The 21,296-nt window shown below is 42.8% G+C and overlaps 1 long non-coding RNA gene across 1 annotated transcript in view; it reads left to right on the top strand.

Moving 5' to 3' along the window:
• Positions 1–18,150, top strand: part of LOC103875659 — a 59,106-nt gene extending 40,956 nt beyond the window's left edge. The window contains exons 3-4 of the long non-coding RNA XR_004176018.1: positions 13,972–14,020; positions 18,069–18,150. This is a non-coding gene — a long non-coding RNA (uncharacterized LOC103875659). The remainder of the gene's footprint in view (positions 1–13,971; positions 14,021–18,068) is intronic.
• Positions 18,151–21,296: the final 3,146 nt, after the last annotated feature.

Raw genomic sequence — 21,296 nt, 5'->3', positions numbered from 1 at the left:
TGTAAGCAAACTGAAACCCAACTAGATGTAAGTTCAGGCCTATCAGAAACCACCATCTCACCTCTAGCTAGGGACTTTCCACTGAAATGATTGCTTTGCCTTGCTTCCACATTCACCTTATAAAAGCTCCCCCTTATTCTCCTTTTCTGGATCCCTGAACTGCCTATGGTCTGGAGCTGCCCAACTTCTGATTCATTGTCCACTCAAACTATAGATTTGAATGTGACTTAGTTTATCTTTTAACACATCTGTAGAGTAGGCTGGCAGGCTGGAGACTCAGGTAGGAGTTAATGTTGCAGTCTTGAGTTTTCTTCTTCAGAAAATCTTTCTCAATTTTCGCTCTTAGGGCCTTCACCTAATTAGATGAATCATCACTGATATGGTTTGGATTTGTGTCCCCACCCAACTCTCATGTTAAATAATAATCCCTAATGTTGGAGGTGGGGTTTGATGGGAGGTGATTGTATCATGGCAATGGATTTCCGCCTTTGGTGCTCTTCTCCTGATAGAGTGCTCAGGAGAGCTGGTTGTTTAAAAGTGAGTGGCACCTCCCCCACCTTCCTCTTGCTCAGCCATGTAAGAGGTACATGCTTCCCCTTCGCCTTCCACCATGATTGTAAGTTTCCTGAAGCCTCCCCAGTCATGTTTCCTGTACAGCCTGCAGAACCGTAAGCCAATTAATCCTCTTTTCTTTATAAATTGCCTAGTCTCAGGTATTTCTTTATAGCAGTGCAAGTACAAATTAATTCAACACCCACATTATCAAAGATAGTCTCCTTTAACTAAAGCAAACTGATTGTAGATGTTAACCTTTATTTAAAGTCAACTGATTGTAGATGTTAACAGCCTCTGTAAAATGCCTTCTCAGCAATGCTTAGACAGTGTCGACTGAACAACTGGAAACTATAGCCTAGCCAAGTTGACACAAAAAACTAACCATCGCCGTAAACAACCATAGAAGTGCAAAAAATATGTTACATTATGATAGAATTCTGTAAGAGTAGAGTAAAAGTACAATTTCAAGGAGTAAAAACAGTTTTTTAATATCATGAATATCAAATATTTGAAGAGTGTTTTATTTTTAATCTTTTTTGTGTTTTTAGAGACAAGGTCTCCCTTTGTTGCCCAGGTTGGAGTGCAACGAAGCCATGAAAGCTCACTGCAAGCTCAAACTCCTGAGGTCAAGCAATCCTCCCACCTCAGCCTCCCTGGGAGCTGGGACTACAGGTACACACCACCACATCCGGCTAATTTTTGTAAATTTTTTGCAGAAATGGGATCTCACTATGTTGCCCAAGCTGTCTCGAACTCCTGGCCTCAAAAGATCCTCCCAACTTAGCTTCCCAAAGTGTTGAGATTACAGGCATGAACCACTGTGACCAGCCTTTTAAGAGTGTTTTAAAACACATATTACATCTTTTGTAAGATTTTTGACTTACGATGAAAAACAGTATATGTCAACATAAAAGTACATACAAGTATGCAAGTATTGATTATCAAAATTCCAGTAGGGGTTATGCAAGCGAAACTGAAGACAAGTTCTAGCTACGATAACAGACTACAGTAAGTCCTCACTTGTCATTATCGATAGGTTCTTGGAAACTGACTTTAAGTGAAATTACATATAACAAAATCAATTTTTTTCTCATCAATGTTGTAACAAAATGAGACATTGAAGGAAACATTATTTGAGGACTTGCTGTACCTCCTTTCACTTAAAAGTTGAAGTTTCCAGGAACATATTGATGTTGTTAGTGAGGCCTTACAGTATTGTTCCTAAATTTATGGACTCAGATTGTACTGTACCTACAAATTAGCTGTGTGAATTTAGGGAAATAAATGAAATTCCTTGGTTCAGGGAATGTTGTTTAATATGCTATATTATTAGTACCTATTGATCAGATTTGGAGGTAGATTAAGTGACATAATATTTGCCAAGCACTTAGCACAATTTCTGGCATAGAATAACTCCTCAACAAATGCCAGGTATTACTATTATTCAGCAAACGTCAGTTGTAGAACATAAATCCACGAAGACCTATAAATGCAAGAACTCACACCAGCCTTGTGTTGCCTGATTAGCTTTTCTCTGATCCTCTCTCTTAGTAAATCCCTGAGGCTCCACGGCTAGACACGAAAAGACTGGTCCTGAATCCCAACCTCAGTTCATAATGTGTATTATCTCCAGTTTTCCTCCATAAAGTGCTCTAGCATTGGAACCCTCAAGTTTCTTCATCTATCTGTTTCAGCTGTAAGCCTTGCAGACCAGGCATGTTCACTCTGGTAAACATTTTGAGGGTTTTCCTGTCATTTGGCATGTGTGGGCTGTCTTCAAACTCTCCTGTTTGTCAGCCCAAATGCAGTTCTGTGAGCGTCCTGGGGCTGCTCATCCCTCACAGGGCAAACTGTTTCTCTCAAGACTTCTATCTACAGAAATCTGAGGTTATTGAACTATCCAACTATTTTCTGGAATTCTAACTTTTCACCCTAATGGACACATTAAATGGTATTGAATTTGTTCTCCAATTTAAACTTCTGCATTTTTCTTTCAAGCGGAGCCTAGGAAATAGGCCTCTTCAAAGAATGAAAACACAAGATGTCATATTAACCCTTCAATGTAATTGATTTTCAATATGATCAAAGATTTATTTTAATTCGATCTTCACAAGGCATAGACTTTTCTGAAACAACCTTGCTCCTACCTACCCCATTTAAATTTAAAAATTAAATCTTTTTTTTTTTTTTTTTGAGACGGAGTCTCGCTCTGTCGCCCAGGCTGGAGTGCAGTGGCGCAATCTCGGCTCACTGCAAGCTCCGCCTCCCAGGTTCACGCCATTCTCCTGCCTCAGCCTCCCGAGTAGCTGGGACTACAGGTGCCCACCACCATGCCCGGCTAGTTTTTTGTGTTTTTAGTAGAGATGGGGTTTCACCGTGTTAGCCAGGATAGTCTCGATCTCCTGACCTCGTGATCCACCCGCCTCTGCCTCCCAAAGTGCTGGGATTACAGGCGTGAGCCACCGCGCCTGGCCAAAAAATTAAATCATTTTTAAAATCACCTAAGTAATAATATACTTTGAAGCCACTTCAGAGAAATGAAACAAAGAGGGATAAAATACCACATTTTCATCACCCAAAGACAACCATGTTAACAATCTTTTTAAACTCTTTTTTCTGTGAGAAAAAAAAAAAAAAAAATTCCTTCCCCTACTACTACACACACACACACAACCACCAAACATAAAAAAGGGGAGTAAAAGCAGATCCAAATGTGATTTCCTGCCTTTAAATCTGTTGCAGACACTTATGCTAATTACCCAGCAACCTTCATTTCCTTAAGTCACCGAAGAGAACAAGAGCTTTTCTGAGCAGGCTGAGCGGTTCTTACCTGCCTCTCCGCTAATGAAATTCCCAGCTGTGTCTCTGGCTTTTGCTAACTAGGCAAGCCTCCTACCGTTTCTGTCCTTTAGGTGGCAGCATGATCTCTAACACTTCACAGCTTTTTTTCCCAAGTTATGCAATTCTTGTGGGAAAAAAAAGAAAAAAAGGTTTAATTTTCTGAGGGAGTACTGAGGAGCTGGAACAATTAGGAGGGGAAAGAGAAGCCATTGAGGGTGAAGGTATGAAAAATGGAGGAGCCAGAATTTGTGTGTGGAATTTGAGTGTTTCCAGTTACCACATCTACCACTATCCCATTACAGATGCCAAATAGGTGATGGATAGACATCTATGTGGTAACTGGAAATTTTATTTTTTATATTTTGATATTTATTAACAAAAGTGGTCCTGAAAAGGATTGAGTCAAAATTACAGAGTGATAAGAACTGTATTGTAAATACAAATCGTTCTTAACTGTATTGTCAGCTGTGCACAGTGGCTCCGGCCTGTAATCCCAGCACTTTAGGAGGCCAAGGCAGGCAGATCACTTGAGGCCAGGAATTTGCGATCAACCTGGCCAACATGGTGAAACCCCATCTTTACTAAAAATACAAAAATTAGCCAGGCTTGGTGGTGGGCACCTGTGGTCCCAGCTACTCGGGAGGCTGAGGCACGAGAATCACTTGAACCTGGGAAGCGGAGATTGCAGTGAGCTGAGATCGCACCCCTGCGCTCCAGCCAGGACGACAGAGGAAGACTCCATCTCAAAAAAATAAATTAAATTAACTGTATTGTTTCTGGGGGACTTTAACCAGTCCAGAAAGCTATTTTTATCTCCTGAAACAGGACTTAAATGATACTATTCATGTGATAGATTGTAATAGAAACTCTTCCTCTTTCCTTCTGTCAAAACAAAATATACTGAAGGTCTTTGTTTTTACCTCAAACCTACTTTCCAAATAAGTGTGCATACATGTAGCTGGACTGGGATGGGGTAAGGGAGAAGTTAAACAAAAAGGTTAAAAAAATAAAAAAGATGGGGGGGAGGTTGGGCACAGTGGCTCACATCTGTAATCCCAGCACTTTGGGAGGTTGAGGTGGGAGGACTGCCTAAGCCCAAGAGCTCGAGATCTGCCTGGACAACATAGGGAGACACCATCTCTACAAAAAAAAAAAAAAAAAAAAAATTTTTTTTAATTAGCCAGGCATGGTGGTGCGTGCCTGTGGTCCCAGCTACTCGGGAGGCTGTAGCAGGAGGATCACTTTGGAAGTGAGAAGGTGAATATGCTAGGGGAAAGTCAAGGCTGCAGTCAGCTGTGATGGCATCACTGTACTATAGCCTGGGTGACAGAGCGAAACCCTTTTACAACAGCAACAAAGGCAAAATCTTAAAAACGGGAAATGAAGGCTGTTCGTGGGTTATTCCTGTCGTATCCCACTCACTGTTACTCGCAAGATTCTGCACAATAAAATGTGCTAATTCGTTCATTCAGTACATATCTATTGATTTCCTGCTGTGTGCTAGACACAGTAAGAGAGTAGACAGTCCAGACAGCTGCAGGGCTGCAGTCAACACTGGACACAGGTGTAAATAAAGCAGATCATTCTCCCTATTCTGCTCTTGCGGATCTCATGTTCTAGTATTAGAGGCAGACAATTTAAAAGGGAACAGATATAAATTTAGGTAGTGACAAGGACCATGAGGAAAAATCAAACATAACAAAAAGGCTAGAAAGGGTGTAGGGGGTGGCCGTTTTAGACAGGATTATCAAGGCACGCTTCTCTTGGGAGGTGATATTTGAGCAGAGACCCGAGGAAGCAAGTGAGGGAGGGAGCTACTCGGCACCTGGGAGAAACTAAGACAAAGGGAACAGCAATGCAAAGGCTGTGGCATCCAGGCATCCTTGGTTGTTGGAGGAACAAGAGGAAGCTGGTGTGGCTGGAACGGGATGAGCAAAGTGAAGAGTGGCCAGAGGGAGATGAGGTCAGAAAGAAGAGGGCTACATAGGGCCTTGGAGTCCCCAGAAGGCGTGCCGGGTTTTATCATAAAGGTTATGGAAAACCTTCATGTGAAGTAACATGGCCTAATTTCCATTTGAAAAGGATCACTCTGGCTATGGCACAGAGTGGATCCTAAGTATGGGAAGAGGCAAGAGAAACAGAAAGGCCAGTCCAGAGGCTGTTGCAAAAGCCAGTGGAGGGATGGTGTGGTCTGCGGGGGAGGAAGGGAAACTGAGAGCTGGAAGACGGGCAGGGCTTGTGTGCTGGGAGGATTTGGAAGTGGTGCGGCAGGGAGCCAATAGTTCTATTTTGAGCAGTTGGGTTTAAGCTGCTATTAGTCATTCCGTTACAGATGTCAACTAGGTGATGGATACAGAAATCTAAAACTCAATGGAAAGGTCAGAACTGGAGAAAACTTGGAAGTCCTGTGTATGTAGATCCTACACATAACCAAATAGCTGAATACGATCATGCAGAGAGCAAGTGTGGGTAGAGAACAATCCAGGGACAGAGGCCTGGGGCGCTCCCGCATTTTGAGGAGCCAGCTAAGGAAACCACGAAGGAAGGCCAAGCAAGGGAAAGAGGAAACCACAGCAGTTAGGGGTCCCAGAAGTGAGCATTTCAATAGGGGGGAAGTGAACAATTTTGTCAGAAGCTTGTAAGCATTCAGGTAAATGAGTACCAAGAACTGACCACTGGATTTCGCAAGATGAACATCATTGCGGATGTTGGCAAGGGCACGCTAAGCAGAATGTGAGAAGAGGATTGATTAGTGTGAAATAGAGAACACCAGGCGAAGGCCATTGAGCCGAGAAATCTTGCTGAGGAGTTTTGCTGTCAAGAAGCGATAAACTGAGGTAGAAACAAGAGGGTCTGGGGTGCTAGGAAGAGCTTTTCAAGATGGGAGATATTTCAGCACACATATGTGCTGATAGAGACGATCCAGGAGAGAGGAGGTCACAGTGATGCAGGGGGAACCAGACAAGGAGGACATCATTGCACACATGGAGGCACGGAGGGAGCACGGACCCCCAGGTAGATGTGGTGGTGGGAAGATGAGGTCGTTGTCTCTTTTTTTTTGAGTTGGAGTTTCACTCTTGTTGCCCAGGCTGGAGTTCAATGGCGCAATCTCGGCTCACTGCAACCTCCGCCTCCCAGGTTCAAGCAATTCTCCCGCCTCGGCCTCCCAAGTAGCTGGGATTACAGACACCCACTACCACGCGTGGTTAATTTTGTATTTTTAGTAGAGACGGGGTTTCACCATGTTGGCCAGGCTGATCTCCAACTCCTGACCTCAAGTGATCCACCCACCTCAGCCTCCCAAAGTGCTGGGATTACAGGTGTGAGCCACTGCTTCGGCCCATTTTTCTTAATGACACAAGAAACACGGTCATCGACCAAGAGTAAGGAATGTGAGAGAGTGTTGAAAGCTTAATGAGAGAGGAGGAAGTGTAGAATATTCCTTTTTGGAAGTGGGAAGGTGAATTCACTAGGGAGAATACAGGAGGATTTCAGGAAAGCTCCGCAGGTTCATCCGGGGTTTGAAAGTTTAAACTGATTCCTGGCAGCACATGTTGGTTTTTTTTCTTCTAGTCACATGCCAGCAAGCAAGGCAGGTCTGAGCCACACCCCCAACCCTCCCCTCCATCCCTATTGTCCCCAGGCCTCTCTTATCACTCCTCTGGCTTCTTCATGTCTTAACTTTCTCTCCCCTCTGCACTAACAAAAGAACCCAAATGGGCCGGGCGCGGTGGCTCACGCCTGTAATCCCTGCACTTTGGGAGGCCGAGGTGGGCGGATCACGAGGTCAGGAGATCGAGACCATCCTGGCTAACACGGTGAAACCCCGTCTCTACTAAAACACAAAAAATTAGCCGGGCGCGGTGGCGGGCGCCTGTAGTCCCAGCTACTTGGGAGGCTGAGGCAGGAGAATGGCGCGGACCCGGGAGGCGGAGCTTGCAGTGAGCCGAGGCCGCGCCCCCCCCCCCCGGCGGGGAAAAAAGAGAAAAACCCCCCCCCCAAAAAAAAAGGGCAAAAAAAAAAAAAAAAGAACCCAAATGTAGTGTGGAAGGTTCTTTCTCTGCCACCCGCTCCTATACCTCTGCACTTACGCCACTCAGAGACCTCATTCACTCCCAGACCTTTAGCTATCTTCTTCTGAATGTCGATCCCAGTCTCCGCCTTCTCTCCAGACTGAAATGTTTGTCTCTTGGGCATCTGCATCTAGATATCCCTCTGGCTCATAAAACCCAGCAGGTGCAGCAGTGAATTACTTGGCACAATCATCATGCTGCTCTTCAAAGCTTGCTTTTCCTATGATATTCTATTTCGTTTAACATCAGCCATCCACCCTTCAAGACAAGAGGATTCAGATTGGTCTTCAATGTCTCCCTCTTCTTAGTTTTCTCTATTCCCCTACGTATAAGAAGTTGTTGAGAATTTCTATCAATTCTACTACCATAGTGTTTTTCAAATTTAACTTCAGAATCACTGCCTCGTTTATGCTGTTTCTCCTTAAATTTATTTCCTGCAGTAACTACTATTTGTGAAGAAGGGTCTAGTATTAATCCCTGCTGAAAAACATTAATATATTCCTATTAACCCTTAAAATCCTCAGCCCCGAGTTCACATTCTTGCTGTAATTATTACAGCTGTTTTTTCCCAGCTCTTACCTCACATCACCCCCTTCCAGAATTGTATACACTCCCAACTGAGCAGTGTTCCTCCTACTTTCCCAACATGCTGGTCAGTCTGACGCTCACCAATACCCATGGAAATGTCCACTCTTCCAGGCTCCTGGGCACTAAGAATGGGGCCCTATGACTGGTTCTGCTCATGACAGGCATCATTTCTAGGTGAATGCAGTTGTGAGCCAAGTGCGTTCACCTCTCTCCTCCCCTGCCAATCACCTTGGAGGCCACATGCTTCAAATGGCATAGCTATATGATGAAGAAGGATTGTCTGACCTGTATGAGGTTTTACGTAAGTGAAAAATACAGGTATTTTATTACATCACTGGAATTCGGGATTTGCCTAATGAAGCAGCTAGCGTTTACTGTCCCAATGCTGCAGCCCTGTATCTTTGTTTATACAGATGCCTTTGTTCAAATGCTTTCTCCTCTTCCTATTCGTGACCTTTGGCTATTGAAATCCTCACTCTTAGGCCGGGCGCGGTGGCTCAAGCCTGTAATCCTAGCACTTTGGGAGGCCGAGACGGGCGGATCACGAGGTCAGGAGATCGAGACCATCCTGGCTAACCCGGTGAAACCCCGTCTCTACTAAAAAATACAAAAAACTAGCCGGGCAAGGTGGCGGGCGCCTATAGTCCCAGCTACTCGGGAGGCTGAGGCAGGAGAAGGGCGTAAACCCGGGAGGCGGAGCTTGCAGTGAGCTGAGATCCGGCCACTGCACTCCAGCCTGGGCGACAGAGCGAGACTCTGTCTCAAAAAAAAAAAAAAAAAAAAAATGAAATCCTCACTCTTGAAAGTAGACCTTCCCAAATGCTGGTATGTAGGTTGTTTGGTCCATGATTAAATTCCACCTAAATCAAAGGGGTAAAAGAAAAATTGCAACATAACAAGATTCCATAAAAGTAAATATATTCAATTTAAAGCACTGTCTTTGGGCTGAGATAACTCTTTCCATATTCAAGTGACTTCTATCATAAATTAATGGTGATATTTGATGACGAGAGAGAGGTTTTTTTTGTTTTGTTTTGTTTTGTTTTGTTTGAGATAGAGTCTCACCCTGTCGCCAGGCCGGAGTGCAGTGGTGGGATCTCGGCTCACTGCAACCTCCGCCTAAGGGGTTCAAGCGATTCCCCTACCTCAGCCTCCCAAGTAGGTGGGATTACAGGTGCCCGCCACCACGCTCAGCTAATGTTTGCATTTTTAGTAGAGACAGGGTTTCACCATGTTGGCCAGGATGGTCTCGATCCCTTGACCTGGTGATCTTACCATCTCGGCCTCCCCAAGTGCTGGGATTACAGGCATGAGCCACCATGCTTGGCCTAGAGAGAGGTTTTAAATTTTGCCCATTATTTAGCAAAATAAAGTTGGACATCTGTATTTCGTTTCCAGAATTGTTTTCTAAATGTCATTACTTTATGTACTCAAGTTCAACAACCAGTGCTGGCACCAAGGTTAGGAAGACTTTGATTATCCTCCCAGACCAAAGTGACCTTTGACATCTTTTACTTTGCTTTGAGCTCTTGACTTTAATGTTTTCTCTCTCCTCCTGGAGAGAAAATTCTTTCAGGCAAGTGATCTTTTCTTATTCCCATACAAGAAGGGCAGGAAAAACTATTCTTATTACCCATATAAGAAGGGCAGGAAAAAACTATTCTTAAACAAATGAGGGTAAAACCTTCTTACTACCCACACAAGAAGGGCAGAAAAAATATTCCACAAGCGAGAAAGCTGAGCTCTAAAAAAATTAAATTACTTGGAAATCATAATTTTCAATATTTATTGAGTCCTTAACTATTTGCCAGGCACTGTTCTATGCATTTCACATATATTTACTCATTTTGTTCTCGTAAAATGTCTATCAGGTAGGTTACAATTCCCATGCCCATTTTGCAGAAAAAGAAGGCAACCTGCCCTAAGTCACAGCGCTAGGAAGTAGTCCTTTTAAGGCTTAAACTCTGAAGCCCATGAATTTGTGGGCTTTTTAAAACACAAACCAAGTCTCCTGCTTCCTGGCTGGTGTTCTTTTCTAGTACATCACTTTTTCTTCAACCTACGTTTTAAAGCGTTTATAATTTCAAGTAAGCTTATCAGAGAACTCAGCCCCTTTTGTAATATCTAATCAGTATTTCAGTACAATTATCTTAGATTTCCCAGTCCACATTCTAATTTCCTACATACATCTGTTTACCTTTAAGGTCTTCCTCTTTCTGTGTGAATTTCTTTCCTGCCTGTCCCCCAGAAAGAAAGTAAATTAAATTAAGTCATCGAACATTGTTCAGGCAACTGTGACAGAAACTCAATAAAGTGGAAAATAAGCCAATAACATCAAGCTCCTTTTCATTAAGATTTTCAATACCTATTTGGTCAGGCTTAAACTAAAGCTGGATTTATTTGAGAGCCCTAGATTTTAAATGCAGCAGGTGCCCCACTGGTCGAATCCTTTGGGTGCAGGTGTGCCATTTCACACTTTAAAAGTCTTAAGAAAATGGTGGACTTCAAACAGTAGGAAAATATTAATGCTAAAAAATAAAATCAAGATCAGAGTGGCCTCTTGTCAAAGACGCCCATGTGATTTTATTTAAGGTGGCTTCATATTTCATTTGCCTGAGGAACCCTTCTAAGAAATTTCAGGACAATTTTACCACTGGACAGCCACAATAGTATAACATTATTTCCCTAAAATTTTTTTATCACAGTAACCAATATATGTATCAAAAAAGATATCTTACTAGAAAGAAAAATTAACAAACATTAATAGGAGGTCAAAAATTACCTAAATGTACCTACATTCTCAATGTCAATGGGGTAAATATCCCTGTTCTTCCATATTAGTCATAGTACCAAATGAAGATTCTTTGTTTTTTCTTCTTCTTTTTTTTTTTTTTTGACACAGAGTCTCACTCTGTCACCCAGGCTGGAGTGCAGTGGCATGATCTCAGCTCACTGCAACCTCTACCTCCCGAGTCTAAGCGATTCTCCTGCCTCAGCCTCCCGAGTACCTGGGACTACAGGCACCTGCCACCATGCCTGGCTAATTTTTGTATTTTTAGTAAAGAATGGGGTTTCACCATATTGGCCAGGCTAGTCTCAAACTCCTGACCTAGTGATCCACCCGCCTCGGCCTCTCAAAGTGCTGGGGATTACAAGCATGAGTCACCACACCCAGCTATGAAGATTCTTTTATACCAGAGAGAATGGCACTCCCGTCTCCCAGCAGACTCCTGCTAAAAAGTCTACTTGCCTTCTCTTCCAGGTCCATCTTCTAAGGACCCATTTTGCAGCACCAGCAGCTGGCCCTGCTGGCAGGCAGGAGTGCCTAGGAGCTCTCCTCCTGCTCTGTGCAGAGTATGACCCTGACAGCTGAGCCCATAACTTTAACAATGAAGCAAATTTCTCTTCTTGAGATCCTTTAGCCATGTTCACATATCAAATGCCCCTGAAGGCCAGAGATTCACATGGAATTTGAGAAATCTCCTCACTATAGCACACATCCCCTCTCCTTTGAAAGACTCCCGCCCCAGCTACAGATGATCTAAAAGTACTCATAATTTGCAGAGGGGATGACATACCTCCCCACAACCCAAGTAGCCTTTGTGTCTGTCAATGAGATTTTCAAATATCCTTTATCTAACAAATATGTTTTTATACCAGGCGAGAATTTGGGGTAAAGTGTCACATATTTTTACAGAAAGAGAAATATAATATTGCCAAAATCAGGTGTTATTCTACCAACGTATATTTGTGTTGCCTAGAAATACACACACGGTATTCCACACGAACACACAAAGATACATTCACTAAAAGCAGATAATATGTCACTTTTTAAGCCATCAGGTAGCATTTACAAAAATCAACTATATAGTAAGAGAAAAAGAAAACCTCATAAATGCAAAATTCAAAAAATAATCCAGGCCACAGTTGGTGACCATAATGCTGTAAAAGTAGAAAGTAATAAAGTATAAGCCAAAAAGATTTGTCAACTTAAATGCATCTGTCCAAATGACTTTCAGGTAATGATCATATTTTTAACTACAACTTCAGAAAAGGTTTTCTTGTTATTATTTACACAAAAAAAAAGTCACTGAAGGAAAAACGTTTTTTTTCTTCTACCTGATAGGATGCAGGAAATGCTATCGCAAATCATGGCACCTTGGCATACTGAGTGTTTTAAGATGAAGGAAATTGAAAAAACTGCCTAAGCAGAAATGTATCCCTGACCTCCTCTATCCCCCTATCTTCTGAAGACCCACATGTGACAGTGTTCTGCCCTATACCTACAGGGATGGAATGTTACCCAGAAAGGACAAGGAGAATCTGAACAAACATGTTTTGCTCAACGCCCCCTAGGTTATTAAGATTAAATCATACCCCCTTTTTGTCCGGTCATTCTTCTACACAAGTGTCCATTGTTCATTGAACCTAAGCACGAAAACACAGTTTGCCCTGGGTCTTTGGGTCTTCATTTCTGAAGACTCCCAGGTCATGTGAAACTAATATTTTTTAAATATGCCATGCTTTTATTGTGTTAGTCTGTCTTTTGTTATGGTGGTGTCAGCCATGAACCTTGCAATGGGGGAAGAAAGAATATCACTTTTTCTCCCCTACCTACCCTTCTATATTCATGGCTGGGGACCCTCTAACAAAAGAAAGACTAACAAGAGAAAAGTATACAAATGTTTTTCATTTAAGTTTTATGTGTCATGAGACTCTTCATGAGGAAACAAAGACCCAAAGGAACAGTTAAATCTGAGTGCTTTTTATTGTAGGTTTTTGGTGAAAAAATGGAGAGTCATGGGAGAATAACGTAATAGGATAAAGGGTGTAAGTGTAACCACAAAACGAGCCCAAACTGGGCCTATTCTGTTGATAACAAATTGGCAAGTTACCTTTTGGGTATAACAGAGCCAAAAACTACAAATTCTATAGCACGTGCATGTGCAAATGAAAAAGCTTTCGCCTCTAACACCCAGAACCAATGATTCCCTTCGCTCAGAACCAAGAAGTTCTAGAACATGACCAGAACCTAAACACATAGCTCTTTCAGAAGCAAGAGGTCTGCTGGCCCCGAAGATCCGGGGCTAAAATCTGCCATAACGTATCTTACTGTAAATGGTCAAATGTGAAGACCTCCAAACAGACCCCTCTGAGCCAACACTCTTCAATCCTTTCCCTTGCCCTCTGATTCTTTAAAACTTGCCCCAGACCTCAAATTAGAGAAACAGATTTGAGCCCCCTCCTACCTCCTTTGCTGACTGGTTTTGCAATAAAGGCCTTCTTTTCTCAAAAGCTGGTGCCATCATTCTTCAATTCTGCATGCATCAGGCAGTAAGCCCATTTGCTCCATAGCATAAGTAAACAAGGCCTGTTCATACAGATTCCTCTCTTGTGACCCTGTGCCTTAGGAAATAAGAATGCTCCTTTCCTCCAGGTACAGGGAAGACGCCTCTCACATGAGGGGCTTACGACCTGCTTCAGAGGAACATCAGAAAATCCTACCTGGGTTTTATAACCTGCTCCATGGGAGAAGAGTAAGAGCAGAATGGGAGGAGACCAGTGTGACCCTCCTACTTCTGCCATTTTCTCCAAGCCCCTCAGTTTAAAATATTCAGTACCAAAAGGTACCATATTTTGGGGTAGAGTGTCTTGAACCCCATTATCACCATGGCTTTATTTCTGCTAAAATTAGTTTGGTTTCCTTAGAAATCTCAAACTGCTGATCCTTTAGAAAAGCTACAGGAGACATATTGCAGAGTTTAGGGCACGTCCAAGATGAGACTAAAATATAAAATCAGACCCCGTGGTAAGTTCTATTAGAAATTTATGGCCTCTTTAAGGTGTGTGTTTGAAAGATGATGAATCCTCAAATAGAGTAACTTTATATTAACTCATACCATTTCTCCCACAGGGCATTTAAGATCAAGAAAATTGCAGGCTCGCTTCTAACTTATTCTAAGGTAATTTCCCTCAAGCATACTCTTCTAAGAGCAAAGAAACTCAGTTAGGCTGCTAATTACATCTGTCCCCCAAAGTTGAAGCAAAGAACATGAAGTTACAATTTTACATGTACTATGTACCTCCCAGCACCTGAAACGTGAACCTGAATTGTGAACATTTGTCAAAGACATATTTACATAGAATCAACTAAAAATACAGAAGTATTCCTTTTTCTTATTTAGAACAGGCCTCCAGAATTAAAAATAAGACTCTCCCAGGAACCATGACACACCAAAAAAGATGGGAAGGAAACTAAGACTTAAGAGTCAAATCAAATTATTCCATGATCCCTTGAAAACTCAGGCAATTTCAACAGGCTGAGATTGTTTACTGCAAAGGGAAACATATGTTATCCATACAAATCTTTTCATTAAACCCCAAAGTCACATCTATCGTATTTGCTGGTTATAAAAATTCTACATATGGAAAGAAAATGTAAAGCCACTGAACTTGCAATTCAATGTATGTGCACACAGACACATGCATATGATTTCCTGGGTGTGTAACTTTAAGCAGCATATAAAATGCCTTTGCATGTCTTGTTCTGGTTTGCTTTGTTCAATGTTAAATGATTCAGAACAACACTTTCATGCCTGGGTTTATACTTTCACAGGATTTCTTATTTTCTCTAGCCATACACGATAGGAGAAAATTTAATTTGGCCCTCAAATTCTAGGCATGAGGCACTACTGGTTTCGTTTAACTCTCAAATAAACGGCACCACCAAAAAGTTAATTATCTGCCAATCATTCTATAGGAAAGGATTGGGCTTCTTCATACATTCCAAGATAGAAGGGAAAGACCCACAGGACTTAAAGTCCAGTAGCTTCACCACTTAGCAGGCAGCTCTGTGATTTGACTCCTAATGATCCTAAATGATACTTCATCTGTATTAAATGGAAATCAAGATTTCTTGCCTGTCTGTCCTATAGGTTTGTTGTAGGAGAAGAAATGAGAAAATGAATGTTTGACACTCAGGGAGCACAGGATCTCTGCTAGGCACTGGGGAAGCAATGATGAATAAGACACGGCCCTGCCATGTAGATTTGTAAAGACCTTCCGAAACTGCAAAGAACAATATAAATAAACGGCATCGTCATAAACCGTTTGCCCCTGTGCAAGGATAGCATCCCGCCCCCAGCAGGTCTCTGATGGTACTTTTTCAGTGAAAGCTTCCATGACCCTCAATTATCTTCTTAATCTGTAACTTTGTAGATTAAGGATTTTTGTCTGTTTTACAATGGAATCCTGTTGTCTTAATTTGGGTGCATGGTTAAGATGTTCTAATTTTTATTTTTTAACTTTTTATTATGGAGGTTTCCAAAAACACACAAAAGTAGAGCAACTAGATTAATGAAGCCCCCCTCAAACCTGTCACACTATTGCGACATTTGAGGCAGCCTCCCTGTTTAGGCTTTAACCCCTTTTCCTGGTGCCCCTCCCCCAATTCTGGATTATTATAAACCTCAGACTTTTTTTACTATTAATACCTCAGTAGACTTTACCATAGTACATCTGCATATATCTCTGAATGGTAAAGGCTTTTTGTTTTCTTAACAAAATCACATTTATATCAGCACACCCAAATCTAACCACTGAGAAAAGTAAAGAACCTTTATCTGAAGAAGGCTAGTCTTTTTAAATTATCAGGCCTGGCTGGGCACGGTGGCTCATGCCTGTAATCCCGGCACTTTGGGAAGCCAAGGAGGGCGGATCGCCTAAGGTCAGGGGTTCGAGACCAGCCTGGCCAACATGGCGAAACCCCCCCCTCTCTACTAAAAATACAAAAATTAGCTGGCTGTGGTGGTGCGCATCTGTAATCCCAGCTATGCAGGAGGCTGAGGTAGGAGAATTGCTTGAACCCGGGAGGCAGAAGTTGCAGTGAGCCAACATTGCACCACTGCACTCCAGCCTGGGAGACATAGCAAGACTCCATCTCAAAAATATATATATATGTGTGTGTGTGTGTATATCTATATGTACGTATGTATATATCTCAGGCCCAGAAAGACATTAAAATCAGACAGCAATCACACTCTACTTCCCACTTTGAACTGTGTATTCATCTCTTGAAACTGTTTGCTGTTGCCACAAGTAGATATAAATTAGCCTAATAATGCCACACCAGACATTTATAACCCACCCTATAACTTAACCATGGATAGCTAATCACAAACCAATATTATTTCTATAAACCAGTGAAAATTCCTGACAAAAAACTTTGCATCAGTTGTCCACTGATACACTCCTTGTCCCCTTTTGCCCTTAGAAACCTACTTGTAACAAAGGCCAAAGGAAGCTCATGTCCAAGGTTATGTGGCTCTGAGCCTCCTGGGCAACTGTCCTCACTTTGCATCTAGTAGACTATTTCAATTATTATTTGGGCCTCAGCCTTTTCCTTTTAGCCAACACTACTCTATTCAAAATTGCAAGACCCCCAGCATTTCCCTCCCCTCTTTTCCTATCTTTCTCTATTCCTTTATTTCCTTCTGACTTACTATGTATTTCACGTATTTGTTCATTGTCTGTCTTACCTACTACAACATAAGCTCCCTGATGGCAGGTGGTTTTGTCTGTTTTGTTTGTTCCCGGATGTATCCCCAGTATCTAGAATTGTGCACTCAATAGTCCACCTGAATAAATGAATCCATCTAAGTCAAAAGAACAGATTGGATCCATATGATGAAATTAGGGGGCTGGGTGCAGTGGCTCATGCCTGTAATCCCAACAATTTGGTAGGCCGAGGCAGGTGGATCACCTGAGGTCAGGAGTTCAAGACCAGCCTGACCAACATGGTGAAACCCTGTCTCTACTAAAAAATACAAAAAATTAGCCGGGCATGGTGGCACACACCTGTAATCCCAGCTACTCAGGAGGCTAAGGTAGGAGAATCGCTCGAACCCAGGAGGCGGAGGTTGCAGTGAGCCGGGATCTCACCATTGCACTTTAGCCCAGGTAACAGAGCGAGATTCTGTCAAAAAAAAAAAAGAAGGAAGGAAGGAAGGAAGGAAGGAAGGAAGGAAGGAAGGAAGGAAGGAAGAAAGGAAGGAAGGAAGGAAGGAAGGGAAAGAAGGAAGGAGGGAAAGAAGGAAAGAAGGAGGGAAGGAAGGAAGGAGGGAAAGAAGGAAGGAAGGAAAGAAGGAAGGAAGGAAGGAGAGAGAGAGGAAAGAAAAAGAAAGAAAGAAAGAAAGAAAGAAAGAAAGAAAGAAAGAAAGAAAGAAAGAAAGAAAGAAAGAAAAAAGAAATTTAGGAGAAGACTCTATCCTGTTCATAAACATCATTTTTTCTCAGCCAAGCTTTTGATCAGAGCAAGATATCTGACTATTCAAATTTGCTCTTTACAAGGATAACTGAAGTTCTTGATTCCTATGTAATTGCTCATGGGTATACTCAGGTGACAGGATAAGCAAACAGTAAAAGAAACCTGATAATTATCACCACCTTGACAGAGAGCCAATTTACTTCTGTACAGAAGCTCTTAGTCCCTGGGAACATTGAGGAACAAAGCATAATTTCCACAACCTAAATTTGTACTTTCTGTGTACTAATAGTCTAGGAACAGACACATGCTAACAGTAAAATTTTCTTTTTTTTTTTTGACAGGGTCTTATTCTGTTGCCCAGGCTGGAGTGCAGTGGCATAATCACTGCTCACTACAGCCTGGATCTCCCAGGCTCAAGTTATTCCCTGGCTTCATCCTTCCAAGTAGCTAGGACTACAGGCACATGCCACCACCTCTGGCTAATTTTTTTTTTTAGAGATGGTGTCTCACTATGTTGCCCAGGCTTGTCTCAAATTCCTGTGCTCAAGTGATCCTCCCAAAGTGCTGGGATTACATGTTTGAGCCACTGCACCCAGCACAATTTTCCAATTCCATCTTGAATGAGTGTAACAATAACAGCTAACATTTATAGAGCATTTATTATGCACTAAGCATTCTTCTAAGCATTTGACCCATATTAACTCATTGTATCTTCATAATGACTGTTGTATAATTACTATGCTCAGTTTGCAGGCAAAGTTGACTGAGGCACGGAGCAGGAGCTCTACATAGCAGATCAATTAAGAGGACATTCTGGAGCCAGACACCAGTGCCCCCCAGCTGGGAAGTGAGGGGTCACGACTTGAACCTGAGGGTGTCTGGATGCAGAGCCTACACCTTTGCATTTTCCTGGAAAAGTCGCACATCTTCATTCTCTGTGGGGAAACCAGTAATGCAGCAGCGACAAGCAAGCCTCGGGAATCAGTTCCACCTGGATTAGTATTCCAGTCCCACCACTCATTGATTAGATGACCTCCACCTCCCTGAGATTGTTTCTTCATATAAAATATGGATTATAGTAACACATGCCTCATAGAGTTATTAAAAGGATTCAGTGAGGGAATCTATGTAAAGCACTTAGCATAATTTCTGGCAGCCAATGATACATAGCAATTTAGACTCCGTTCTGTGGGGTCAGACTGCCCAGACTGGAATCCCAGTTACGCCGTTCAGCTACGCCATCTTGGGCAAGTTAACTAACTCCTCTGTACCTCTCTCCTAATCTATAAAAAAAGCGGGGGAGGGAATATTCAAATCAACTCACAGAGTTATGACCATTTAGATTGTTATTCTTTACAACATGCTTAGAACGGCACCTAACACATTATGAATTCTCAATGACTTCATTATGTTAACTACCCATGCCATCCTCCCTTTCCCCAACATATTCCAAGCCAGCTTTTTATACTCCACACAGCCAGATTGTTACACACTTAACAGGACATTAAAATTAACATATTCATAGATATCCCAAGAAATAACAATTGTAAAACTTCAAAGAGAGGTGCCATGTGACCATAGCCAAAATTTACAAATGCAAAGTCCCAAAACTGGTTTCCAAACTCTTGACCCCTTCCTCCTCTTCGCCAGCCTTAGAAGCCTTCGCCTCTAGAATACAGAAGGACTGAGGTGGAGAAATAGAAAATCTGTAATGAGATATATTTGAAACCCTGTTCACCCTATGAGGTTCTTCCATCTTCACCTCAAGCCCAATGTGGGGCTTCCAAGGGACCACTCAGAGGGTAGGAAATGTCTTGTGAGCCACCAGAGATGTGTGTCCAACTTGTGTCTCGGGAAATAATGCAGCCTGTAGCAGCAGGACAGAGGCAATTGCACCCAAACAGGAGGGGCCTACATGCCCAGAGTTTGCCAAGGCGAAGATGTATACAGGTCTCCTGGGGATCCCTGGGGACCAAGGGCCAGAGAAGGTGGACTTGGAGCCATTTAAATTCCCAAACAAGGCGACCACCTAGGAGGACAAGGTGCTTCCAACAGGGAAAGTCTGTAAGGAATGGTATGCTGTGAGGACCAGCAGCAGAGGGGCATCAGCAAGCCAGAGGAGAAGCATCATCCGCATCTAGCAGGCTACTACGTGCAATGCATGGGCAGTCGCTGGGCTCAGAAAAGTATCACAAGGAAGAAAGACAGCTTTAAACATCTGTCAAGCCTGGAGAGAGTGATGCCATCAAGGCACAGAAAGCACTCACCATCTCCTGGGGTCAAAATGGCGTCTAGAGAGTAGAGGAGAAGAATGGAGAGCCACAGAAGAACCTGCCTAGGCCTCCCCTTCAGAGACTCCTGGCTCCCTCGCACCTGCCCCAGACCACCTAAGGTTGGGGAAGGAACTCATAAGAACCCCTCCTGGAAGGTGGAGGGGGAGTGGTCTTATCTTTGAATGAAGATTTAAGTGTTAATTAATATATTAAACTGGACATTTTTGTTTTTTGTTTATTCATTTGTTTTTTGAAACAGGGTTTCTCTCTATCGCCTAAGTTGGAGTGCAGTGGCATGATTTCTGCTCACTGCAGCCTCGAACTCTTTAACTCAGGTGATCCTCCCACCTCGGCTGAGACCACAGGCACATGCCACCATGCCCAGACAATTTCTTTATTTTTTGCAAAGACAGGGGTCTCACTATGTTGTCCAAGCTGGTCTCGAACTCCGGGGCTCAAGCAATCCTCCCACCTCTGCCTCCCAAAGTGCTGGGATTATAGGCATGAGCCACCACACCCAGCCTAAACTGGACATTTTAAAATACTAAACTGGGACTGAGTGTATGCGAAGTAATGTCACGGAACCAAACTGGGTTCATTTGTCTAGCCTAATGGAAAGCCAAACATCAAAGCACCAGGCTTTTGCAAAGAGAAAGATTTATTGTGAGTTGACTAGCAAGGAGACGAGGAAATGCTCAAATCTGTCTCCCTGAGCTGAGGACTGGGGCAAGTTTTACAGAAGAGGGCAATGAGGTGTGATCCGATTGGATCTTACAATGAGGTGATGCCAGTAGGCATAAGGGACTGGATCCTGCCAGACAATGTCCACTTCTTAATGCAGTCCCCACTCCTCGGTCTGAGCGCTTAGGTTCTACTACTGGTTACATGCTGGTTTCTCTGGGCATGCTCAGATTATATGACCTTCAACTTGGCGGGGGTGGGGGTGGGCATGGCAACTGAAAAACAACTCACAACTTTGTACATAAAAGTTGAAACAGATTGGTCTGATGCAGTTACACTAAAGCAGAAGAGTCACCTTACTAAGAGCAAGCAGAAAAGTCATGGGCCTGCCTGGGTTTTCCATCCCAAAGCAAGGGGGTCTTATCCCACTGAGTAAATTATACAGGGTGATAGAAGACAAAAATAAATTTTTGTTGTGTTGACATCTAACCTATTTTACTTATTCAACATTCAAGCTATTTATAGGCAGCATTTTTGCCTCTTGTGCCCCAGCACTGCCCCCCTTCAGACTGAACCCCCTTCAGACTGAGGAATGCCCCGTAACCCTCATCCTATCTCCATGCTCCCAACCTCCCATTTTTACCCAACCCCAGGAGATCAGACTCACTTCATGCCACCTCTACCTAAAAGCTCTAGTCCCTTAAGCCTTCCACTGTTCCAGCACAAGTCATCTGTGCAAGCATCATTGTCTTTGCTTGCATCCATTCCACTGATTACAATGTCCTTTCCTCTGTTCTACACCTGTTTAAGAAAGGCATCTACCTAAGGGACACTTTTCCAAGCTTCTCCAGATACATTTAGCCCCTGCCTCATCTGCCTCCTAATGGCATGTTGTATGTGACTCCATTCCAGTACTTTTTATACTGCACTGGGTAGTGTGACTGCTTCACTGGGCTTAGGCTCCCTGAGGGCAAGGTCTTATTCTTCTATGAAGACTGACTAACTAGCACCAGTAGGTTT

This window comes from Papio anubis, chromosome 9, assembly GCF_008728515.1.
Source record: "Papio anubis isolate 15944 chromosome 9, Panubis1.0, whole genome shotgun sequence".
In the NCBI taxonomy this organism is placed as follows: Eukaryota; Metazoa; Chordata; class Mammalia; order Primates; family Cercopithecidae; genus Papio; species Papio anubis.
This window is presented reverse-complemented; position numbering and strand designations above follow the sequence as displayed.